Source organism: Eschrichtius robustus, chromosome 13 (genome assembly GCF_028021215.1).
Source record: "Eschrichtius robustus isolate mEscRob2 chromosome 13, mEscRob2.pri, whole genome shotgun sequence".
NCBI classification, from domain to species: domain Eukaryota; kingdom Metazoa; phylum Chordata; class Mammalia; order Artiodactyla; family Eschrichtiidae; genus Eschrichtius; species Eschrichtius robustus.
Genome location: NC_090836.1, coordinates 4269200 through 4295972, shown reverse-complemented (window position 1 = coordinate 4295972; position 26773 = coordinate 4269200). Strand labels below are relative to the sequence as shown.

General features: G+C 46.2%; 1 long non-coding RNA gene across 1 annotated transcript in view; it reads left to right on the top strand.

Moving 5' to 3' along the window:
* LOC137775701 (uncharacterized) overlaps positions 1-25696 on the top strand; it is a 102851-nt gene extending 77155 nt beyond the window's left edge. Inside the window, exons 3-4 of the long non-coding RNA XR_011076070.1 lie at positions 23671-23780; positions 25588-25696. This is a non-coding gene — a long non-coding RNA (uncharacterized lncRNA). The remainder of the gene's footprint in view (positions 1-23670; positions 23781-25587) is intronic.
* Positions 25697-26773: the final 1077 nt, after the last annotated feature.

The window sequence follows — 26773 nt, the reverse complement described above, 5'->3', positions numbered from 1 at the left end:
GGTTCCACCAACTGCTTTCCAAAGTGGGTGTATAAATTCATATTCCCAGAAGTAGTGCATGAGAACTTTAGTTGCTCAGTATCCTTACCAACACTTGATGGTGTTATGAGTCTTTTTTTTTTTTTTTTAACGTTAGCCACTGTGGTCTGTGTTCAGTTGTGTTTCAGTGGGTTTAAATTTGCTGCTCCTGATAACTGAGTTGAGCGCATTTTCTTACTACATGTTTTGGCAATTTGGATATCGTCCTTTGTGAATGCCTATTTGGGATGTTTACCTATTTTTTTCCCCACTTAGTTGTCTTTTCCTTATGTGTAGGATCATTGAGTTTTAGATTAAAAACTTAACTCTCCAAATATATGCACTTAAGGCTATACACTTTACCCTGTAAGTACTATATTAGCTGTATCCCATATATTTTGATTTGTCATATTTTCATAATAATTTAATTTAAAAATATCTACTATCTCTTCCTTGTCCTACAGGTTATTTAGAAGCATGTTGCTTAATTTCCAACTACATGGAGATTTTCTCGTTATCTTTGTATTATTGATTTCTAGTTTAATCTACTGTGATCAAAGGACATATTCTGCATAATTTGAAAATGTTTTGAGACTTGCTTTATGAACTAGCATATAGTCAGTTCTGGTAAATATATTTTGTCAAGTCTATATGCACTTGAATTCTGCAGTTGTTGGGTATCATACATTGTATATGTAAATTAAGTCAAGTTTGTTAATTATGTTGTTTAAATCTTTTATAATCTTACTGACTTCTGTCTGCTTATTCTGTAGTTCCTAAGAAACATATTATAATCTCCCACTATAAAGCATTACGCTTATAATTTGTATACTTTTCTGTATATGGTATATTTTGATAAGAATTTCACTAAATATCTCCCACTGTGGTTGTGAATTTGTCCATTTCACCTTTAAGTTTTGCCAATATTTGTTTATGCATTTTGAAGGTATGTGGTTTTTTGGGGTTTTTTTTTGGTAAATACAAATTTAAAAGTTTTATGTCTTCCTGGTGAAATGACTTCCTTTACCATATTAAAATACCTTCCTCGTCTTTACTAAAGACATATTTCTATATTTCTTGCTTTAAAATCTACTTTGTCTGATATTAATACAGCTGCAGGTTTTGTTTGGGTTAGTGTTTTCATTGTATATTTTTTTATCTAGATATTTTATATAAAATATTGGAGAGATAATTTGATTTTCTATGTAGTGTCCTCTTCCATAGAATTTTGTTGTTGTTGTTTCTTGTAGGCAGTTAGATTAGGGCTGATCAATAATCCAACTAGAGATTTGAAGTGGGCTTTCGTGTTGGTGGGGGCCAGTATGGTTCTGGTTCACCCTTACCCCTAAGGGATACTCTTTTGGGATCTCAATGGAAAACCAGGGAGGTTAACCAGGTGTTTCCTCTTGGGGGGTTCTGATCTCCAAACTTTGTTCCCCAAACCTTGACAGGTGCTGAAAGTGCTCTCAGCTTCACAGCCACAATTTTTGATCAAATGTCGCTAAGGGAAGAGCCGCAACGAGTGTTGAACTCACCGATCTGGATTTCCCTCTGGGATCTTGTTCTTACAAATATTTGCTGCCCTGGTGGCTCTCCAGTGCCTTGAATAGATTATTTCTTTATTTATTTAACTTTTAATCCAGCTCTTCTACTTGTTCTCAGGGACAAGTTTGGTCTAAAACAGGCTGGAACAAGCTTCCATTACTGAAAGTAAAAAGGTTAGAGCATTTCCTGATGCCATTTTAAGAGTTACATCTTTCATTACCTTTTCAGTTTTGCTGTCATTACTGCTCTAAGTCAGGTTTTCTACATCTTTTGAATAAGTCTCCTAGAAAACCATTTATTTCATCTAAGTTAAAGTTGTTACAAAATTATATACGGTATTCTTTTGCAATTAAAAAATATCAGTATATCTTTTGTTATGTTTCTTTTCTCATTCTTAAGTTTCTAAAAATATTTAATATAGTTTTCTTTATCAGAGTTGGCAAATATTTACTTTATTGTTCTTTTCAATAATCAGATTTCTTGTTTATCAATTAAGTTTATGGTTTTAAAATATTTGTTCCCTAGCGGATCTCAGTTTTTGGCCAAGTCAAGATGGTAACTTGAGAAACATTAAAAAAGTAAATGAAATCCTTCCCTTTGGTGTAAGAGAGAGTCACATTTCAATCCTGAATCTATCATTTACTATCTGTCTCATCTCGGGTAAATTGCTCCGTTGTCTCTTAGCCTCCTCTGTAAAAGAAGAAGAAGAATATCTATTCTACAGTTTGTTGTGAGATAATATATTAAAGAACTTATTACAATGCCTGGCATGTGATTAAATACAAAAATAAGGTGTTGTTATTATTCTGACATGTGAACAATGGAGCAACGATGACATAGTTAGAATTGTCATAGGGCAGATATCACAACTGCCAACACACATTTGGGACGCCACATAACGAAATTACTCTTACAGAATGAGGTGTCGAAGGTAAGAGAGAGACCTAATTGGGCAGACTCGGGTTTGGATCTTGGCTCTACCACTTACTTAGCTGTGTGACCTTGCATGTGGTACTTAACATCTCTGAGCCTCAGTTTCTCACCTGTAATACGTAGATAATAATAGGATTATTTTGAGGGCTAGCTGATGTAATGTATACAAAATTCTTAAAACAAGGTCTCGCACATAAACTTTAATACATTTAGCTATTACTATTAAATGGCTAACTCCAGAAGGTAGAACTAGGACCAGCAAATAGAAGTAAATGGGCAATCTTTGGCTCAACTTGAGAAGGATGTTTCCAAAGATTAACGTTCTCCGACAATGGACAGGGCTATCATTTGTAGTAATAAGTTATATACTGAGCTGCACGTTCAATCTGCAAGGCGTTCTCAGCTCTGTAATTCTATGATTTCACAACAGTATGAGTGTTCCAGATATTTTCTCCTTTCCAGATTCCTATGCTGTTTTACCTTTTCTCTCACTTGGCAATTGCTTCGCCATGTTGTGTGTTCTTTTTTGGCATATTTGTTTATTCTTTCATTCAATCGCAGTGCAGGAAGCCCCATGCCAGATGTTGATAATAAAGTGAGGAGCGACACCAGACCACCCCCTACCCTCTCCAAACTCTCCTGAGGCCACAGGCCAGCAGGGGAGAGAGACATTAGTCAACATTCTCCCTACTGAGTGTGTGGCCACAGTCTGAGATGAGTGCCCCGAATATAGGTGAGCATGGAGAACCTGACCCAGGTGCATGCTCAGGGTCCCCCTGAGTAACTGACACACACACTGAAATTCACATCAGGCTTGGGATGGCTGAAGCAAAGTAGGGGAATGGGTGAGTCTTGTCATAGGTGTCCCTCCCCCTCTCCTAAAGCCACCGTCTCCCCCCACTTGGGCTCATGTTATTATCACATTGCATCCATCACTTGGGCAATTCCTCACGTTGGGCAACTCTCCTGTACCATCCTTCCTGACTTGTCAGAACTTACCTGTCTGCTGTCTCACTTCCTTGTGCCTGGCTCAGCGTTAAATAAGCGGAGTATAAGATACTACTTCTTTTCGATTAAACCTTTGCATTTTATCAGAAACTCTTACTGTATTAAAGAAGCAGGATGTGTAATGAGGGCATTCCAGCTATTTTCTCAGGCTTGGGGAAGCCATATTTTGGGGCAAAGAGCCTTTCACTTCCTCTCTAACCAGCCCATGCAGTGCTTGTACACTTGATCTCCACTGAAGCGCCACCCTGCTTCTCCCCACCCCATCCTCTACCTCAATGCCCCCCATCTCCCCACACCCACAGACTTTCCACAGTAGTCCTGGGTCCCTCCTACGCAAGCATTCACACTTGGGGTGTTCTTTCTGCGGGGCCCCAAGGGAAAACAACAGGCAAAGGAATCCACTCCACCCGGTCCAAGGAGGGAGACCTCGAGAGGAAGCAGCACCTCCTCTGCTCTGCCTCTCTTCCTGGCTAGCAACTAGGATCAGCCACTGTCAGCTTCTCCCCCAAGGAAGAGAGACAGCATAAGGGGAACCAGTTCCTGCTCCGGCACCTTTGGGTCTGGCTCTGTCGTCTTAAATCATCTGCCTCGAGCCCCTCTCTCAGGCATTGGAATACACAGAACTGTTTTACTTTGGGAGCAGATAGACTATGAAGTGAGCAGTCAATCAGAAGGCTTCTATTGAAATAGATAAAAGCCCTCTGTCTACTCTAAAATACTCTATGATATCAGCTGTTTACTTTTGTCTCTCCCTCCTCATAAAAAAGAAGTCCAGGCAGCACCATTTGGTGATGTTGTTGTCATTATTATTATTATTAAGTGTCATGTTGGCAAGGATTGTCTGTGTGCATGCACGTTCTGTCCAGACTCATAGAAGAATTATTCTACATCAGTGATCACAAATCGATTGATGGCTGTGAGAGAAAGGAGAAAGTCTTGTAGTCTCAGAGAAGGAGAAGTCAACCAGGGTGATTAGAGTCAAAGAAAATAGATTCCCAGAGTGGATAATCTACTTCTGTTGACGATTTCAATAGGTTATCAGCAGAGGAGCTGAGAGGGGGGAGTAGGCAATGTGGTGACTAATGGATGGAGTGCTTGTCATAAGGCAGTGGAAGGGGTGGCAACTACATGCAAGGGTGAGGGTGTAAAGATCTCGAAGAAAGCTCCGGAAATGACCAAATGGCAGAACATGGGATTTGGGAAGAAAGACACCAGAAGTACTCAGAGAGGAGAAGAGAAGATTGAGAAGTCTTTGAGGATACGAATGAGTCCACAGTCACTGCCGTTCTGGGGTCCAGTATGGTTTTCCATCAATGGACATGTAAGTAGGACGTGTCTGACCAGAACTGGTGATCAGATCCTGGCCTGGACTGACCAGGCGACTAACAGCAAGATGGCCAGCATCTGAGTGCTTAGTCACATCTTGGCTTAGAAGTGGGGATACGGAGAAGCCACTTTGATGCAGTCTTTCTAAGCTTTCCTGAGGTAGGGTTTCCTGCAGGATAGGTGAGGCCAGTACCTAGAAGAGCACAAAAGGAGCCCGTGCCAGCACAGGGCTGCCCGTGGTCCTGTCTACCTGCCCGACACCCTCCTCCTCTTAAACTTTCCTGTGGATGTGAATACATATATCAAGACATCAAGTCGTACACTTTAAATATATGCAGTTTTTATATGTCAACGTTATCTCAGTAAAGTTCTTTCAAAAAAACTATGGTTAGATCTTTCAAAGTCTCTAAATAGGTGGGCTGTCAGACAACACGTTTTGATGAGTAGCAGACAGAGAAGGGTCCAAGTCAGAGCATTATTGAGGAGGTAGGTCTTGAGCACAGGGTTCCATGAGCGCGCAGTGGAATGTGGGCATTGCGTGTCCAAGGTCATCCAGACAGCTGAGAGACGTTCCAGGAGGGAAGGCAGTGGACCCCCAGTTACTGATTTGAGGGTTTTTCTGAGCCAGTGGGAGTAGCGTCCTTGCTAAGCTGCCATTGGGTCATTAATTCCAGCGCTAAAACATTCAATTGTGCCCTTTTAGTTAAGCCCTCAAAGCCACTTTTTAAAAAATCATTCTTAAGCACCTCTTGCCCTCTTGTGGGCATAGTTTTACAATAAAATCTGAAGTTAATCCTTTCCCAGTTTGCGACCAGGCCATTTTGCTTTTATTTATTTATTTTTTTAATAAATTTATTTATTTATTTTATTTTTGGCTGCGTTGGGTCTTCGTTGCTGCGTGCAGGCTTTCTCTAGTTGCGGCGAGCGGGGGCTACACTTTGTTGCAGTGCACGGGCTTCTCATTGTGGTGGCTTCTCTTGTTGCGGAACACGGGCTCTAGGTGCGTGGGCTTCAGTAGTTGTGGCACATGGGCTCAGTAGTTGTGCGTCGTGACCTCTAGAGCACAGGCTCAGTAGTTGTGGCTCATGCGCTTAGTTGCTACGTGGCATGCGGTATCTTCCCGAACCAGGGCTCGAACCCCTGTGCCCTGCATTGGCAGGCGGATTCTTAACCACTGCGCCACTAGGGAAGCCCCATTTTGCCTTTATCACTGCATTTCTCCCCAGTAAAAGTTTCTTGCATGATTGCTGGATGTCAGAACTCATGGCTATGTGGATGCATATTTCACTACTGGCCTGGATTGACCCTCAGTACTGTGTGGCAAGGCCATGATGGAGGTATGTATTGGGTGCTGTGGAGAACAAAGGATGAACACTTGACCTTCGCCTTGAAAACTAGAAGAGCTTCCCAAATGAAATATTTGGGATGGGTTTTGAAGGATGAGTAAGAGTTTGCTAGGCTGTAAAGGAAAGAAAGGAGACAAGAGGTTTTAGGTAGAAGAATACATATGCAAAATACAGATGCTCTAAAAAACACTATTTGTTTGGAGACAATAAGAATTTCTGTAGGGCTGTGTCAAAGGTTAATGTAAAAAATTAATAGAGACTAATATGTATTGAGTGCTTACTAAGTACCAGGCACTATCTGAGCCCTTTAAGTGTAGGAACTGAACTGAGTCTCCCAACAGCCATGTGAGTTTTATCATCCCCATTTTAATGATGAGGAAACTGAGGTACACAGATGCTCACATGTGTGGAGGGAGGGTATGAGATGTAGCGCAGTAGAAGGCTGGAAATCTCGGGGCCAGATTGTGAAGGGCATTCTGTGTCATGCTAAGGAGTTGGCATCTTGTCTGTTAGGCCAATGTTTCTCAAGCTCTGTCATGTGGAGCCAGTGGTCCTTTGGAGGTACCTTAAGAACAGTTACTAGTATCAAGGGGGTGGTGGATCAGGTTGTTTCCAGCTGTTACTCATTATATTTAATGGGTTAGTGAATATTTCATGTGGAAAAACTGTGCTGCTGTTGAAAGGAATGTCCAGAAAAGCACTTCTTTTGACCACGAGGAGCCATTACAGTAAGTCCCCTACATACGAACCTTGAAGTTTTGAACTTTCAAACATGCAAACGTGCATTCGCATGTCCAGTCACGTAAGTTAGTTCACGTGTCTGACGTACATTGTCACGTGCGTGCATCCTCTACAAGTGGTTCTGCTTTTGTGTACTTTACTGTACAGTACTGTATAGAGTACCGTAGTACAGTGTCTTTATTTCAAGCTAGATCTGCAAGAGGAGGACTTCACTGAACTCCTTGCCGTGCAACACGAGGAGCTTACTAATGAAGACCTGATGGAATTGGAGGCCCAGAGAAAAGGACGAAGAGAGACAAGAGGAGCAAGAAGTAACTGAAGAACTGAAGAGATTCACGATGCAGGAAATGGCAAGGGGATTTTCTTTACTTGAGGAGGCACTGTTAGTTTTTGAGGCACAGGACCCGAACGTAGAATGGTGCACGAAGGTTGCGGCAGCCATTCAGAATGCATTCCAGTGCTACCGTGTCATCTATGACGAGAAAAAAAGAGCTACCACCCAGACATCACTGGATCATATTTTCAAGAGGGTAGATAGAATTGAATCCAGCAGGGAACCAGAACCTGTGCCATCAACGTCAGGCGTGAGTGAAATTGCAGCTTGCCCTCCGTCTCCTATTGCTGACAATCCTTCAGCTCTACCACCTCCCGCCTCCTCTCCCTCCTCCAGTCAGTAACTCTTCTTGCCTTTTCCCTCGATGCCAGCCCCTGTATGCCAGCTGTTGTACCATACTGCTGTACTTTCCAAGGGACTGTACTGTAAGAATAAAAGTTTTCTTTATTTTTTGTGTTTCTTTATGTATTATTTGTGTGAAAAATATTATAAACCTATTACAGTACGGTACTATATAGCCGATTGTGTTAGTTGGGTACCTAGGCTAACTTTGTTGGACTTGTGAACAAACTGGACTTACGAACACGCTCTCGGAACGGAACTCGTTTGTATGTAGGGGGCTTACTGTATAGAGTTTTAGACAAGAAAACAGAACGTTTGTACCTTTTCGTGTCGATCTTTGTGGAGCAGGATGAGATGGGGGACACTGAGGGCAATGAACTGCCTTCCTTGTCAAGAAAGAAAATACCATGGTGCTTAGAATGCAGGACGCCCCTCTTAGATATTTGCCGAAGGTTCCAGGCTTTTTAGAGTTTACGATTCAGGCTTCACGGCCCTGATAAATCTAAAACATGCACATGTAAGAGAAGCAGCTATTTATGTCTGTGTGCATTGGGAATGGGATGATTTGTGTACTAAGATATTTACAAAAGCAAGGACCTGTTCTTCTCTAAATACAGTGATATCTCTTTTATTCAGACTTGCTTATTCTACAACTTCAACATCCTAGAATCAGGAAACCTTCAGAGCAGTCAAAGCAGATATCATACTGCCCATGCACTGAAACTCACGGACCTTACTCAGATCCATTTGTTCTTACTGACATACAATTCTTACAAGCCATAATGCTTTATAAACTGCTTTCATATATATTATCTCACTTTAATTTTCACTCACTTTACTTTTTGAGGACTTCCTTACTTTCTGGAAATGCAAGGTGCTCCAGACTTGTTCTGTGTATTTCCTGACCCAGTCTTTGAATCAGCTATTTCTTTGAGAAGCCTGGTCCCTTTCACTGGAGGATGGTGTTAGAAACCAAGATCTGGGTACTAGCTGTGCGCATTGCTACTGGAGTGCCATTGCTTTTAGGCTCTTTCAGCTGGCAAAGCAAGGCGATAAATGTGTGTACACTATCTCATGTATGTACACATATCAGTAAAGATTTCTAGGTGTAACCATGTGGGAACATAAGTTCATGCTAACCTCTTCAACTCTAATCCATTACCACATGGTTTATTCTAGCCTCCGCCCCTTGCTTATCTGTAATCTCTCACTCCAACAGTGAACAATTGGCCCCCACTCCCCACCTTCCATTTACTTAATTGTCCATTTCCAGTACACAGTTATAGCAGAATCATATTGTTTACTCATACCCCCATAGGAAATAACTTTATCAGTTGGAGTACAGCGCTTATGTGCAGTTGCTTTGCCTGTAGCCTTACAGGTTTTTATCTGTTGATCTCCTGTTTTCAATTGTATTGATTTCTGCTCTAATTTTTCTTGTTTCTTTTATTCTGTTTTTTTTGGGGGGGTGGTAATTTGCTCTTCTTTTTCTAGTTTCTTAAGATGGAAGCTTAGATGACTGATTTTAGATCTTTTTTTTTTTTCTAATATATGTATTTGCTGCTATAAATTTCCCTCTAAGCATGGTTTTTGTTGCATCTCACACATTTTGACAAGTTGTATTCTCATTTTCATTTAGTTAAAAAAATTTTTTTTTAATTTCCCTTCAGATTTCTTCTTTGATCCTTCTGTTATTTAGAAGTGTGTTGTTTGCTCTCTAAGTATTTGGGGATTTTCCACCTACCTTTCTGTTATAGATTTCTAGTTTAATTCCACTGTGGTCTGAGAGCAGACATTGTATTTTAAAATACGTTAGTATGTGTTTTATGGCCCAGGATGTGGTATATCTTTGCGAGCACTGCCTGTGAGCTTGAGAAGAATATGCCTTCTGCTATTGTTGGATAAATGGTTGATAGATATCAATCATAGTCAGCTGATTGATGGTGCTATTGATTTCAATTTGTCCTTGCTAATTTTCTTTCTGCTCAATCAACCCATTTCCGATAGAGAGGTGTTGAAGTTTCCAGCTATAGTAGTGGACTCATCTACTTCTTGCCGTTCCTTCAATCTTTTGCCTCACGGTATGACGCTCTGTTGTTAGGTGCATAGACATTTAGGATTGTTATGTCGTCTTGAAGGATTGGCCCCTTTATCATTATGTAATGCCCCTCCTTATCCCTGATAACCTATCTTGCTCTGAAATCTGCTCTGTCTGAAATTGATATAGCTGCACCACTTTCTTTTGATTACTGTTAGCATGGTATATCTTTCTCTATCCTTTTACTTTTAATCTATATGTGTCTTTGTTTTTAAAATGGTTTTCTTGTAGAAAACATATAGTTGGGTCTTCTTTTTTATCCTCTCTGACAATCTGTCTTTAATTGGTATATTTAGACCACTGACATTTAAAGTGCTTATAGATATAGTTGGATTAATATCTACCATATATGTTACTGTTTTCTATCCCTTGTCTTTATTCTTTGTTCCTATTTTTGTTTTCCACTCTCTTTTATGGTGTGTGTATGTGCGTGTTTCATTGTGGTAAAAAATACATAACATAAAATTTACCATCCTAGACATTTTAAGTGTACAGTACAAAAGTGTTAACTGTATGCAAACTGTTCTGGAACTTTTTCATCTTGCATGACTGAAAGCTTATACTTATTGATCAGCAACTCCTCCTATCTGCCTCCCTCCAGCCCCTGGCTACCACTCTTCTACTTTCTGCTTCTGTGGGTTTGACTAATTTAGACACCTCATCTACGTGGGACCATACAGTATTTGTTCTTCTGTGATTGGCTTTTTCCACTACGCATAACGTCTCAAAGTTCATTCATGTCGTAGCTTATGATAGGAGTCTCTCTTTTTTGAGGCTGATATTATGTTGTGTGTATATACCACATTTTCTTTGTTTATTCGTCTGGATGCTTAAGCTGTTTCCTCCTCTTACCTATTCTGAATAATGCTGCAGTGAACGTGGGAGTGCAGATACTTCTTCAAGACTTATACACTACCATGTGTAAAATAGATAGCTAGTGGGAACCTGCTATAAAGCACAGGAAGCTCAGCTCAGTGCTCTGTGATGACCTAAGTGAGTGGGATGGGGGTGGGTGGGAGGGAGGTTCAAGAGGGAGGAGATATATGTATACAAATAGCTGATTCACTTCATTGTACAGCAGAAACTAACACAAAATTGTAAAACAGTTGTACTCCAATGAAAAAAAAAAAAAGAAGACTGTGCCCTCAATTCTTTTGGCTATATATCCAGAAGTGGGATCACTGGATCATACGGTAGTTCTATTTTTATTTTCTGAGGAACCTCCATACCATTTTCAGTAGCAGTTGCACCATTTTAGATTCCCACCAACAGTGCACAAGTGTTACAATTTCTTTACCTTCAGCACCACACTTGTTATTTTCTGTGCATGCATGTCTTTTAAAAATAGTAGCTGTCCTAATGGGTGTGAGGTGTTCTCATTGTGGTTTTTGATTTGCATTTCCCTGATGATAAGGGATGTTGTGCATCTTTTCATGTACTTATTCACCATTTTCATGCTTTCTTTGAAAAAATGCTTATGGAAGTCTTTTGCCCATTTTTAAATCAGGTAAAAAAATTTTTTTTGCTACTGAGTTTTAGGAGTTTCTTATTTTTTTGGATATTAATACCTTATCATATATACGGTTTGCAAATATTTTCTCCCATCCTACAGATTGCCTTTGAATTCTGCTAATGAGTCCCTTTGCTGTGCTGAAGTTTGATGTAGTTCTGTTTCTCAGTTTTTGCTTTTATTTCCTGTGATCTCAGTGTAATATCCACTGCCTTTGTGGGCTTAATTGAGCATTTTACAATGATTCTATTTTCTATAGTTTCTTAGTGTATCAGTAATACTTCTTTCTTTAAAAACTTGTTTAGTGGTTGCCCTAGAGTTTGCAATATATATTTACAACTAATCCAAGTCCACTTTCAAATAACACTGTAGTGCTTCATGTATAAGTACTTTATACTAACAAAATAATCCTAATTGCTCCCTCCCATACCTTGTATCTTTGCTGTCCTTCATTTCACTTATATATAAGCATATATATATATATATATATATATATATATATATATATATACATAAGCATGTATATACATACATAAGCATACATAATAGAATATATTATTGCTATTAATTTGAACAAACTGTTATCTTTTAGATGAATTAAGAACAAGAAAAATAAGTTAACCTTCACTTATTCCTTCTTTAATGCTCTTCCTCTTTTTATGTAGATCCGAGTTTCTGACTGATATTGTTTTTCTTCTCTCTGAAGGAACTTCTTCTAACATTTCTTCCAAGGCAGATACGCTGGCGATGAATTCCCTTAATGTTTGTCTGAGAAAGTTTTTATTTATCCTTCAGTTTTGAAGGATAATGTTGATGGATACAGAATTCTAGGTTAGTGGGCTTTTTCCTCAACACTTGAAATGCTTTTACTCCACTGTCTTCTTGCTTGCATGGTTTTTTGAGAAGTTGGATGTAATTCTTATCCTTGTTTCTTTATAGAATAGATGAGGGTTTTTTGCCCCCCTCTGGCTTCTTTCCAGATTTTTTCTTTATTTTTGATGTTATGCAGTTTGAATATGATCTGTGTAGGTATAGTTTTGTGGCATTTATCCTGCTTGATATTCTCTGAGATTCCTGCATCTGTGATTTAGTGTCTGATATTAATTTGGGGAAATTCTCAGTCATTATTACTTCAAATATTTCTTCTGTTCTTTCTTTCTTTCTTCTCCTTCTGGTATTCCCATTACACAGGCATTACACCTTTTGTAGTTGTCTCACAGGTTTTAGACACTTTTTCTTCCTCCTCCCCCTCCCCCTCCTCTCCCCCTCCTCCTCCCCCCTTCCCCCTCCTCCTCCCCCCTCCCTCGTCCTCCTCCTCCCTCTCCCTTCCCCCTCCTTCTCCTTCTCCTTCTTCTTATTCTCCCTCCTCCCCCTCCCCCTCCTCTCCCCTCTCCTCCTCCCCCCTCCCTCGTCCTCTTCCTCCCTCTCCCTTCCCCCTCCTTCTCCTTCTCCTTCTTCTTATTCTCTCTCCTTCTCCTCCTCCTCCTCTTCTCCTTCTCCTTCTTCTTCTTCTTCCTCTGTCTTTTTCTCTCCTTGTTTTTCAGTTTTGGAAATTTCTATTGAAATATCCTCAAGTTGAGATATAGATAGATAGATAGATATAGATTCTTTTTCCAATTCTTTTCCATTGTAAGTTAATACAAGGTATTGAATACAGCTCCCCATCCTATACCTTGTTGTGCTAGGACCTTGTTGCTTACTGAGAGATCCTTTCCTCAGCTGTATGTGATCTAATGTGCCCATCAAAGGCATCCTTCATTTCTGTGACAGTGCTTTCTATCTCTAGCCTTTCTTTTAGATTCTTTCTTAGAATTTCCATCTCTCTGCTTACATTGCCAATCTGTGTTATCCGTTAGAGCCCTTAGGTTATTAATCGTGGTTGTTTTAAATTCCTAGTCTGGTCATTCTAACATCCCTGCCACATACCAGTCTGGTTCTGATGCTTACTCCACCTCTTCAAACTTTGTCTTTGCCTTTTAGTATGCCTTGTAATTTGTTCTTGCTGAGCGGACATGATATCCTGGGTGCAAAGACTTTAGGGATGTAGTGGTAAGGCTGGGGGAGAGGAAGCCTTCTGTGGTCCTATAATAGGTCTCAGTCCTTTAGTGAGCCTGTGTCCCCGGACTCTGAGCTCCACAAGCACCTCTCGGTCCCCCACCTCCATGCTTTAGGTGCAATGCGATGTCTAGAGTGGGCTGTAGGTATTTCCCTTCCCCCACTGGTTGGGCTGTGATCAGACCCCAGTAGGACAGATTCCAGGAAAATAGTTTCTCTTGAGGTCAGGCCTTGTTAAGAAGAACAGAATGCTCTTCCTTTTCCCCTCCCCCCCACCCCCCAGTAATCACTGTGAGAACCTGGTAGAGATCCTGGAGGTAGAACTGACAAAAATGGGGAGGGGGTCCCCCCGGAGTTTTACCTCTCAGACTTGTCCATCCTGAGGCTCCAGCATCTGTCAGTTACAGTTTAGGTTTTCCTACCCTGGCTGGTGGGTTTCTAGTCCTCTAAGTTGTGCTTTTCTGTATTCACTTGTCTGTCTCTCCAGTTTGAGGGGCAGTGCTTTGCCTTCTGACTTCACCTCTCTGATGGATCTAAGATTTGTTGATTGTTCAGTTTGTTCAGCTTTTTACTTGTTGGCAGGATGGAATGATGACTTCCAAGCTCTTTCCATGACAGACTAGATACCGGGAGTCGACGATACCCTCTCCATCCTTGGCATGCACAGAAATCCGGTTCACACCCTCCTTGACCTTCATGATGGTCCTTAACCGGGCAACTGCGATCTCTGCCACAGTGTCAGGCAGCAGCAGAAGTGTAAGCCTCCCATGCCCACATCCGAGGGGCTCACCAGGTCACTAATCTGCTTGCCTGGGGGGAAGTTATCTTGGACCAGTGGTAGTTCTCAACTGACAGAGATTTTGTCCTCCAGGGAACATTTAGGAATGTCTGGAGACCGTTTTGGTTGTTACAACCGGGGAACCTGCTACAGGCATCTCGTTGGTAGAGGACACTAACCGTCCTAATGGCACAAGGCAGCACCCCCTTAACAAAGAATCACGCAGCCCCAGATGTCAGTAGCTGACGTTGGGAAACCCTGTCCTAGACTAACCTCACAGCCTTCTTCCCCAGTCACACCCCACGCCCCCATCTTCCATACAACCAGGGTTGAACCAACTTGACGCCTTGAAATTCGACTTTTCTCTTGATTATTTTTTTTGGTCTTTTCACCAACCTTAGGAGCCAGTCAAGATTCAGCCAACATTTTACTGTTTATGGCTTACAGGGCAGCGTTCTCATTACTTTCTCTTGTTATCTTGCTTTATTCATACTGAGCCCTTACTATGTGCCAGGTATAGTACTTCAGTATGTGGGAAGGGTTCTACCCCTGTTTTTGCAGATGAGAAAGCTGAAGCTCAGAGAGGTTAAGTGGTGTATCCCAAATCACACAGCTTGGAATTGGCTTATCTGCTGGATACACGTGCTGAGAGTAGCCACTGCAACCCTTCTCTCTGCTGGGATTTGCAGGTGCCCAGATGCTCTGGCCAAATGAGGCTGACGTCAGCATCTGGGTTGAGGAGGTGACATCATCGTGGCCAAGGGAAGAAGAGATCCCCATGTTCCAAGTCCCCACCCAGGTGCTCTGCAGGCCTCCCAGAGAGCGTGAATGGGTTTTGATGGGGGATAATAGTCTCTCTCCAAATACACTCACTGCTGGCCCTTCTTACTGAGCCATTCAGCTTTCAAACGGCTCTGTACATTAGCCCAAAGGATGGGTGTTTTGTCTTCTTTTCCCCCTGCCTTTTTCTTTTTTTAGGGAAAGCAATTTGCTCCTTTCTGATGTAGAATGAGATCTGGCAAGTAAGTGCTTGCTCCGCGCCTTCCCCTGTACCCCTCCCACCCTTCGGTTGGAAAAACGTTGCCGGGGGAGCGAAGGGGGAGAGGAACACAGGATCCATGCTAAGCAAAACTATTTGCATAAGCCGTACACTTGGTTCTTAGAGCTTGGGCTGATCTAACCTATGACAAATTCCTCCGTCTCGGCTACCTGCCAGCTGCGTTTTCATCAGGGCTGGCAAGACAACTAAAGTCTACATTCTGTACCAATTAACGACCTTCAGGGAGAAGACCACCAATCGCAATGCCAGCACACTCTGCTTGTTAAAGGGGACAGGGGGCCTTGTTGGACAAGGCCCAGGCTTTTTTCTTTAGGGTGGTGGGCGGCGGGGAAGCAGGCCAGGAGGAGTGAGGGGTGGACTGGGGCGGGAAACACACCAGAAAGACCAACTCTGAAGTTGCAGGAACCGTCCGGAAGCCATCTGCACAAGCCAGAACGTCGTAGTGAAGCCTGGCATACGCAAGGTGACTCTATCTAGCAAGTAGGGAAGGGCCTGGAGTGAGGGGCTCCCTTTTGGGGAAAAGGACTTCTGCTGGCCCTGAGAGCCGCAGGCGACCAAGGGCAGCCCTGTCTGGAAACGTCGGGGCTGCCTTGCCCGCTGGCACCAGGATGGGAGACGGGGAGGTGCCTTGGCCATGCCCACCGTGCAGACAGCCGTAGGCTCTGGTAGCATCATCGTCTCTGGTGCAGAGATCACAGATGTGTGTCCACAAGCCACAAAGAGAGAAAAGCCTCTCTTCCCCCAGGATTCCAGCGGTTTCATTTTTCTTTACTGTTGGGCGGTGGGGAACATGATGGCAGGACCTTCTTCAAGAACATTTGGGGTGAGGGGAAGACCCACGCACGACCTTGCCACCTCCCCCAGCTGCCCACCTGGGTGCTATTGTACGTTGTATGGCCCTTGGCCACTTCCTGCAAGCTCTGTAGCCATCCCGCTTTCCTTCTTCACCTGGATGGAGAAGGCCTCCGACTCTAACCCATGAGGGCCTGAGGGGACCCCAAGAGATCATTCCCCTGACCACCCTGGCTTCAAAACTTACCCCTTAGAAACTAACCCCAGGTGGCTGACGGCATGGCAAGTTTTTAAAGAATGAAGGAGGGTACCCAGCGTCCTGTCTTACCTGCTCGGATGTTGGATGGCGCAGGGAATCTCTTTGTGGGAAGGATGGAGGCCCAGTGCTCTTGGTGGAACCCCCCTTCTCCCAGGACCTCCCTCCTACCTGCCCAGCTGTGCCTCAGTTTCCTTGAGGGAAAACGGCACCCTCTGTCTTCCAGCTCACATCCACCCCCCCCAAACCAAGCATCCCATCTCCGAAGCCTCTGATGTGGAACTAGTCACATCCGTCTGGACAGTAAGAGGTAAAAGAGGGGCTGAGGGTCCTTTTCCTCTAGAGGAGCCTGGAGTGGAAAGATGGGGTGCCCCTGGCTCACCCCTAGCCCTCACAGGCCCCCAACCACCCCCATATCCCCAGCCCCATGCTTCATTAAGGGAGCACAATGTGTCCCCATGGTCGCCTGCCAGCCGGGATGTCCTGTGTGACAGCAGATGCAAAGAGAATGAACAGGCGGCTGAAAGAGCTGGGGACAAAAAGAGCACATTGTCCCAAGCGCTGAAAGGGCTGCCTGAGAGGGGACATATGCATCTGAAAAAAATACCCCAGTGGGTCTCCCCCCTGCTGGCCCCAGCCCGCCCTCACCCAGCCTTCAACCGATGCTGCACAAAGGGGTCCCCAAGCCAGGCAGGGCCGGCCCAGCTCCAGGCTGACAGCAGGACAAGCTTGGAGGGAAGGGTCTCAGAGGCACAGGCTCCCTCCAGGGAGATTCTCCACCCTTGTCCCCTGTCCGTCATGGAACCCTGGAAGCCGGGGAGCTGGGAGTGTCTCTGGAAATCACTGGCCCCGCCCCCTTAATTTACAGGTGACAACGCCCAGGCCCAGGATAGGTGATGCCCTAGAGCTCGACAGGAGATGCCGGGCTGCCTGGGTACCCAGATCTCCCACAAGCCTGGTTCCCCACACTTTGGGGCCATAGCCACACATCCAGAGGATCACGGTGGGCTTTCCAAAGGGGTTGGATAGTGTGGCTGAAACCCCCCCTCTGCTGCTCTGCCGGGGTGTGGACCCCAAACTCAACTCAGGAAGAGATTGTGTCCTACCCACAGGAATCCCAGGGCTTGGCTGGGTTTGTGAGACAGGGCCCTCAAGAAGCGGGAGAAGAAGAAAAAGGCAGCTTGAGAGACCACTTCACGGTTTTGCAAAAGGAAAAGTACGTGGGTTTACAAGTCAGATGCAAGAGCCCGAGTCCTCTGTTCTGGTTTGTGAACTTGGGCGATCCAGGAAGCCTCTGTAAGTCTCAGCTTCCACGTTAGAAAATCAGGTTGGGTGCTCTGCCCACATCAGTATCCACATCAGTACCTATCCTGGTACCAACACGGATGTCAGCGCTGTCTGCCCACCTCTCCCAGACGGCCACCTGGGGATCAGATGCCACAAGTGAAAGGGTGAAAGCTCTTTGTGGACGATAGGGCATGTACACATTAAAACATTGTTTTTAACCCTAGAAAGCTGTCGTGGTCCAGGGCCATATTCCTTTGTAGGATATTTTCTAACCAGCAGTCGCTTCTTGACTTTGACTTTGGGGAGGGAGGAGGAGGACTTGATGGGAGTGAAGTTTCTTTTTAAAATCCATTGTACATTTGATAATACCTCCTTTCAACCATAACGGACAAAGGGACTTTCTCGAAAGCAAACTCTCTTCGTCAAGGCAGGTGTCCGTGGGCTCCCTCGCCCTTCAGCCTGTCTCCAGTGAGCTTTCTGATGTGAGAAAGGTCTCCTTCCACCTGGGGCCACTTCCTCTTTCCTCCGCAGCCCCTCCCGAGGTAGACTGACGTGGACCCCACAGACGCAGACGGCAGCCCCCGGGGAAATGAGCTCACCGACTGGATGCTGGCAGATGTGGGGAATCTGTGTGGTCTCTCGCACAGCTGTTCAGAATTCTTTTCCCCTGAAAGTTTCCATTCTGTATCTGGGGTGGTGGGCAGGGGGAGGGCAGGCCAGCAGGCAGGGAAGGAATGTCAGCTCTCCACCCTGTTTGGGGGCTGCTTCGTTTCTTCGAGACCTTAGTGTGGCAGAGACCTCATGCACCCTGCAAGATGTTAGAAATGAGTTTGTTTTGTTCCAGATGTGACACCAGGATCTCCGAATCGGATTATACATATTATGTTACCATGCCAACACACACACACACACACACACACACACACACACGCACTCATGCACACATGCACACACACACACCAGGATCCCAAACTGCGCTCAGCGCTGAGGAGCGAAACAGAGGCCTAAGAGAAATAATGTTTTCTTTCAGAGGAATTTCCCATGTGACATTTCTGAACCAATCAGAGGCCTGGTCAATGTCATGCTGCCCAGAACCCAGAGGAAGGAGAGTTTCCCTTTGGATGGGGCTGATCAGAAGAGGCTTTGTAGGGAAGGTGGGACTTGACCTGACTGGAAAGAAGGCTGTAACTTGGGCAGAAAGGCAGTTCTGGGCACCCTACACAGTGTGACAGGGCGAGGGAGAGGTGGAAGTGGGTGAGCGTCTTGCCCACGGGCACCCACATATGCCCAGAAGTCATCTTAAAGACTCCTGGAGCTGAAGGCCAGTGGAGAGCCAGGTCTGTCCCCACCACCAAACAGGGTCAAGACCAAATTATCCTCCCTTATTTGTAAAGCCCAAGAAAAAGATTCAGAATTTCTGGTAAGTTTTTCCGGAGTTTTATGACCATAATTGTCAACATATCTTCCCTCATATTTGCTTTGAATCCTTCTGGCAGCCTGGGATTCATACCTGAAACCAAGTCTTAAACTCTGAAAATCCGTGGCCCCAGAGAGCTTTTGTGGGCAGAGAGGTGTCACTACAAACACGATGAACTCCTGCAGTGCACCAGGCCCTGTCAGGCGCCAGGCAGTCAGAGGTAAATTAGGATTTTCCTGCCTGCAGGATGCTCAGAATGTAATAAGAAATTGAAGCATAACGTCAGAAAGTCTATTATAAATTATAGGCAAAAAGAATTCACAAAAGAGTTACCAAGTCTGCTCAGAGGTTAGGGGATGATCAGGAAGGCTTCCCAGAGGAGGCTGTGGTTGTGCTGAGCTTGAAAGGATGGAGAAGCGTTTGCCAGGTAGACAGGGGAGGCCCGGGCATTCTACACACCGATCCACAGGAAACGCGCCAGGGCTGGGCGAGCATCCCTCTTGTTTCCTCCAAGATCTTGCTCTCATAGTCAACTTAGCATCTGATAAAAGAGTAATAAATAAACGCATGCGCTTAGGAATAGTGCAGCAAGCCACGGCATCATCCAGGGGATTTGCAAACCTTATAGGTGCCAGTGTCCATAGGGTCTTTTATTAAGTGGTTGGCACTCAAGACAGAGTGTCTGAGCTCTGACGTTCCTGGCAGAGAGCCGAGCACGCTGGGGGCAGGTGGTCGTTCACTCATGCACAGACCACCTGAGAAAAGGATGCGGTGGGAGGTGGGGACAGCTTGAGCTGAGGCCGTGAAAGCTGGAATGATAACGGGGGTGGAGGTGGGGTGGAAGCAATGGGAGCGGGTCATTGCTGGTCTACTGGGTGGCCCCCGGTCCATCCTCAAGTGCTCCTGTCACATTGTCTATGTCCACGGCCCCTTCCTCGTTGGGCTGGGAGGGCAGCACCATATGGTAAGAGTAACCACACAAGTAACAGTAACGCTGGAAGCTTACCGTGAACCAGGCTCTGCTCTAAGTACCACACGTTTCTTAGGTCACTTAATCCTCACGACTCTGAGAGCTACGTGCGACGTCAGCCCCCTTTCACAGACAAGGAAACTGGAGTGTCAAGTGAAGCAAATTGCTCGGCGTCACATCGCTGACTAGTATCACGACCCGGAGCTGAGCCCAGGCGAGGGGGTCCCGGAGCCTGGGGTCCTGATCACGACCCTCTGGCCCTTCCTTCAGTGATAGAGGGCAAACCAGAACCCTTGCCCTACCCACTGATGCCTGTCTACTGCATTTCAAGTAGTCAGAATCGTTGTTATTATTATAACTGCCTTTCCTACCCTCCCATCTTCATTTTCTCCTAATCTCAGGATACAGGGGTAGGGGGGCCGCCCAGAAAATAAATGGGTGTCAGAGTGAGGATGGGGGCGGATCCTATATTGCTTGGTGAGCTGAAAGGTGTTCTGGGCCTCTCTGTATCCCACAGAGTCTTTTTCTTTTACTGGAGGCGGGGCCGGGATTAGAAGCTCCCCTTTGACCCTCCAAAACCCTGAAAGAAAGTTATCTCATTACATAGATGGGAAACTGAGGCACTGGGACAAAAATTCATGTACCAGTCATAGGACCCCGAGAACATCAGGGCAGGACAGGACAGTGGCTCCTATTATACTGTCTGACGGCTCACTGTCACTCGTCCAGGACCAGACTGGAAAGGGCGGCAGCCACGTGGCACACAAGCCTCCACTTCCCATCGCTCCTCCAGGACAGACTTCACACATCCATGGGGCCTTCCTTCCCACTGAGCTCGGATGCTGACTCAGCGGACTTGTCAGTTTAATGCTTTGGGGAGTCACTGTCTCCTAATCTGATTTGGCCCATGAGTTGAAACCCCCTTTGATACCCCTGGACCAGCCATTAGCTGTTTGAAGGCCTTATTGAGATCTTGAGTATCTTCCTAGATCTATAACTAATGTACTGTCTCCAAGGGGAACCGGACATTTTCTCACTGTGAGGCTATTGGGCTAACTCGTGTTTCTTTCATCTTTTATGGGACCAGGGCAGGAGGAGTTAAAATCTGAGCAGAGGCCTTACGTTAGGTTGAATAAACAAACTTTCGTTGTGCGCCAGGCCCTATTAACAATAAGATCCAACTACCTCAAAGCTGCTGCTTAGAACTGTGCAGGATATATTTAGACTACAATGTGAATGGCACCCCAGAGGGTTGAACAGTGCACAACCTGTACAACTGTCTCCTGAGGGCCTCCCCCAGGTCGCTCATAGTCTAGATGGGGAAGTGATCTCTAAACAGACAACCATAAATCAGCCTCCTCAGCACTGTCACTGAGGCACCTCCAAAGAGCACAGTGAAGGAAGAAGCCAGGATCTTTCTACTTGGGAGGCGGGGAAGTCTTCCCAATATGAGCGCCCTTAAAGCTAAGCATTGAACAATGAACAGGAGTTCCCCAAGCAGAGCAGGAAAGAAGGGGCATTGTGGGCAGAGGCGCCAGAGCGTGGAAAGGCATCCGAGCATGGTGAACGGTTCGTCGTGTGTGTGGCTCTGGTGGACGTCGGCTGACCGTGTTTGCAGACCACACAGCGATGCCTGGGTGCCTGCAGTGAGGTCAGGCCGCTCCCAAGAATCCGCTTGTCTGTGCTGCTCAGGGCTGCCTGGGAAGTAAAGGTCCTCAGAGACGAGCATGACCAATGCAGAGAGGAAATGCAGAGATTTATTTTTTTTAAGGCAGAAACCCCAAGCCTCAGCCCCATAGTACATCAGTGTGTAGCAGTCAGAGCCACAATTCACAGCCTGCCTGCCAGGGCTGGGAAGGGAGCCTTTCTGGGGGTGAGGTGAGAGCAAGGCAGTTCCGGGAGACTCTAGGCTCTGTTTGTGCAGACAGCGTGGAATCTTTTCAAGCCGGGAGCGTGTGGATTCCTCTGTTTCCCTCCAGGAAAATCCATGGCGTGGTGAGGACTGGGCAGCAGAGCAGGGGGCCGGCGCCCGGGGGCCCTTTGCCCATCGTGGTGGTCTGTCTCCTGGGGGGAGCACAGAGCTTCAAAGACTGAGAGCTTCAGCTTGAGAGCGCCGTCTCAGGCTGAAGGTCAAGACCATGCCCTGGGTGAGGAGAGGGAAGGGAGTGAGGGTTCTCAAGAAAAACGCTCCAAGGACAGATAGATCCAGACCCAGGCCAGATGAATCCCCAGGCCCAGGCCCCAAAGGGAAGTGTCCAGCGTGTCCTGCAGCCACGGGGGAAAGTGTAGAAAGCACCGCAGCCTCAAGACACAGGGCCAAGGCCGGCTGACCACTGGGGCCAGTGCTATTGGACTTGGGGTTCATGTCACTGTTCCCAAAGCTTCCATCCGTGTCCTTGCCTGTGAGTAGGACCCCGTGTCCTCACTGCGGCTCATTTAGGTCCATCAATATCTTTCTCCATCTCCCCGCAGCTCACCTGCCACATTATCGCTGCGGTTCTGGCTCCCTGGGCCGCACCCCACCAGGCTGTGCCTACAGCTCCTCTGCGGAGAGGCAGCCCAGCGGTCCAGCTCCCCTGATTCTAGCTCCAGCACCACGATCCTGTTTCTCCTTCCTACACAGGCGGACCTGTGTGGTTTGTGCCTTGGTTTCAAATAAAATTCAGTTTATCCGATAAAAGGATGAGTGGGTGTGTATCTTTCATTGGATTTTGAACTTCTTAAGGGCAGGAACCAATCTCCCACAGTGCCTTGTATAAGAATCTCACACAGTCACCGTGTGTTGCTGGAAGGAAGAAAGGAAGGAAGGGAGAAAGGAAGGAAGGAAGGATGGAAGGGAGGGAGGGAGGAAGGAAGGAAGGGAAGAAGGGAAGGGAGGGAGGAAGGAGGGAGGGAAGGAAGGAAGGGAGGGAAGAGGAAGGGAAGGGAGGGAGAGAGGAGGGAAGGGAGAGAGGGAAGGAAGGAGGGAGGGAGGGAAGAAGTCATATATATTTGTGAAGACTCCTCTGTTACGGAGGTGACTTCTTGTTCTTGAAGGCCGTCCCACAGGCACTGCCTTCTTGTGTGGATCTAACAAATTCTGTCTGAAACAGAAATCCCGTAAGACACATGCGTTCACAAGGATATCTACAGGGGATGTGGCATTCCATATCTAATACACAAAGAATGACAGATAGTTTTAATAAAATGTGTCCTTAATTATTTTCAAGACAGATTTCTCCAGCACCTACACTATGGCAGCCGCTACACTGAAAAGGAATGCGGGATAGAGGTTGGGGTCTGCCCTCAAGGAGCTCAGAGTCTAGAGGAAAAGAGAAAATGGGAGCCCAAATCCACTCAAGGTCAAAGTGTTCGCATGGGGTGAGGGATGGAGAAGAGGGAGGAGGACTTGCCTGCGCCCTGGAGAGATGTGACGCAGGGGCTTTCTGCCTGGAAAGTCTGGGGAGGAACTGTAAATCTGTTTATTGATTGCCAAGAATGCTTGCCTTGGAAACTAGAGGGCCGCAGAGGCAGTCCCAGTGATAAAGCGTCTCTAAACTGGGTCAGGGACAAAAGCAAAGGACAGACGCGACCATAAATAACGAACTTATAGGGCAGAAGGTGTCAGCTCCAGCTCTGCAAGGGAGAGGGAACCGGGAGAGTAAGGATTTGATGAGAGGTTTAAGCAGACTTCAAAACCAATCCATCAGTTCGTTATTTCGCTCGGCACTTTTCGCGCCTCCCTAGAATACGACGGCTACTCCCGAATCAATTTCCCCAACTTCAATCTCTCCTTGGTCTCATCCACGCTCTACCGCATTGCAAGGTTGATTTTCTGGGCTGTCTCTTTGATCTCGTCATTTCTTTTCTTACAGACTTTCACAAGTTCCACTGAAAAAGAATAAAAATGAAATTTCGATGGGCATTCGAAGTCATTTTAGATTCTTCTTAACAAGCCGTCCAAGGAATTCTGAGGCCCGCTAAGGTTTGTGAATTATTCCTCACATGGCTTATCTCTTCTACCAAGGAATTTGATCTCCCGGGGGAAGAGCCTCCCTAATACATCAGCTCAGAGGCCGGCACATGGCAGGTGGTCGAGAAATCATGGAAAAGTGACATGTGTCTTCCGAGCAAAGGCTGCCTGTCAAGTGGAGTTGGGTGCCCTGGGGGATGGAGGAGAATTAGATGTGTTACCGTGCGCGGTTCAGAGTCTATCAGAGGAGACAGGATTAAAGCACACAGCGCGTGAGGGTAGCGCAGTGCCGGTCTGCAGAGTGCTGTTCCTGAAAGCGACACAGCGCGGCCGAGGGAGGTGGCCCTGGAAGCTTTCATCACGTGGCCTTATATGGCTGGACACTCTCCCCATGGTGCTTGTTCCATTCCTTAACTGTCCAGGAGGAAGAGGCCAGAGGAAGATGATGACGGTGACGATTACAGTCCTATTACCGCCTGTGATAAGAGCAGCTGACGTTTATAAGGCACCACTGTGTGTCATGCACTGTTCTCAGCATTTTATTTCATCCTCATCACGACCCAATGACAGGGATCGGAGAGAGGTTGGAGTCGGAGAGATTAATTTGGAAGTTATTGCGTTGTGCTAGGCCACCCAATGGGACAATGTTATTAACCGGTTTTACAGAGGTGGAAACTGAGGCACAGAGAAGCTAGGAGAGAATCTACTGAGTTAAAGTGACAGGTTTGAACCCCCCGGGTGCCAAGGGGTTTGGGAAAGGAGGGACCTCGGTGGGACCTGCAAAGTGCAGAATGGGATTTTAGACCAAACCAGGAAATTCTCGGCCTCTCCAGCCTTATCCTTCCTTCTGGCTGGCTGTTGCTCCTTGTTTGGCCTTCTGAGAGCTTTCTGGCTCTGTGCTGAGCTCACCTTTTCCCCTACTTGGGAAATCTCTCTTCCTCTTTATCCATCTCGCTTTAACATCCTTCCACCATCCTCCCACCATCCTCCCACCCCTTCGGAAATCCCAGATGTCTCTCGGCGTGGTACCCCTACGTCCGGTCACCCTCCCCTCCTTGCCCCTGGCTTGGATGGGCTCTCTGAAAACGCTGAGTATCTCTGAGGTGTCCTCCACCCTAGGACATTCTTTTCACTTCTTCCTTTCCTTCATTCCATAAGGTATGGAAAAACTAGGTCTTATAGCTCCTCGTATAACTAGAGCTTAAAACCAGAGGCACAGAGGCATAGATCAGTGTGATCCTGCAGGGCCAGTGCTTTGGGGGACTCTCAGCAACTAAGTTCTATGCCACCCCTGACTTACTGTGTGACCTCGGGGCCAGCCACTTGCCCTCTCTGTGTCTCAGTCCCCCGCGGTGGGATCATAATATCTACCGCCAAGCAGTGCTCCGAGCATGAATGAATTATTATCCCAAACGCCCTCTGAGCTTCTGGGACAAAGGTGCTATGTTAATACACAGTATCCCTCTTCTTCTTCTTCTCGTTAGTATTATTCAAACCCAGATGGCATTATTATTGTTGTTGATTGACAGCCCCGCATAGCTCCATTCACGGGTGTCAGAGAGCCAGGCGGTAGTTAACACAAGCAAACACCATGTTTAAAACAAAGCCCAAGGAACACTCCAGTCGTCTGTGCCTTGGGTTGCTATTAGCACCAGAGCAGCTGCGGTGGCAACACGGAGGGACAGGGCAAGGAAATGCACCCCGGAGCACAAAGAGGGAGAGTGGGTCTTGACACTGATCATATAATCGTGCTGGGCTTTTATAGACACTGGGAGGCCTCAGACAGAATAAATGCTTGAACTTTATCCACGGTTTACAGGCAGCGGCTGTAAAGGTCTTTGTTGCTGTTGCTGCCATATTAATGACCCAGCTTGGGGCACTGCTGCCGCCGCCGCCGCCGGCCGCTTCTTCCAAAGAAAACAAATCAAAGTGAGTAACTGGATGTCCGGCGATGAGTTTTCCATTATAGGAAAATAAGTGTAAATCTTTCCCAGTTGTGCAGCCACGCCGCGACGTCGGAGGCTGGTAAAGAGGTCAAGGTAGCGAGACGCGCTGAACCCCTGAACCAGCGTGTCGGAAAGAGGCGCCTTCTCTTTGTTAATCGCAAAATCAACAGATAAAAATAAACCGTGGTACCCAGGCTGTGTAGACGGCGTTTGCACCAAAGGGGTGAGGATGGGACGGAGGGGGAGTGGGGTCCCTTGAACTGGTTCTCCATTACCTTTCCCACCCTGCTGGCGCTGATAAGACCCCACAAGTCATTGACCCTGGACACGCAGAGACATTCATCTTCAGCCACGGGCCAGGCCCTGCAACGTCCAAGACATTGAGTCAAGTGGTATCTTGAGCAGAGGCAATGGAGTGCCTCGGAGGTTTTAAAAAATGATTGTCCCATAAATGTTCCTATTGTCTTAACAGAACCTGGGGGGCTTTTAGGAGGCTGAGCAGTTGAGGCAGCACGCCTTTGGTTGGGGATTCGGACCAATGGATGAATGACGTGTGCTCCTAGGGTGTGGAAAAGGGAGATGAATTGGGGGAGATGGGGTGGGGAGGGATCAGCGTGGGAAATAAGTCAGGAGGAAGTAGAGGAGGAAGGTGGGGACCCTGAGTAAGAGGGAAGACTGGGGGGTTTGTCCCTGGTGGGGTGTGATGGTTTGGGGGTACAGTGAAGGGAAGGGCAGGGACAGAGTTAGTACCAAGGGAAGGAAGGCATCTGGAGGCCCAGGAAGTGAGGCCTGAAGGGGGAGGCAGGTGATTCCTAAGTGGTGCTGGTTCTAGGGTCTGGGACCCCCTCCCACTCTCATTCTTCATTTAGAAGCAGCAGAAATAGCCCAAGGTGCTGTTTGGATGCAGGACTTTTCTCCCCTAAAATAGGAGTTACCAGCCTCCGCAAAAATACAGGTGTTGCTTTTACCCAAACCCTTTGTTTTCTTCTCTGTATTTTCTCGCACCTTCCTCCTCACCAAACCTCCTTCCTTCACTGGCTCCCCCCGCCACCTCTTCTT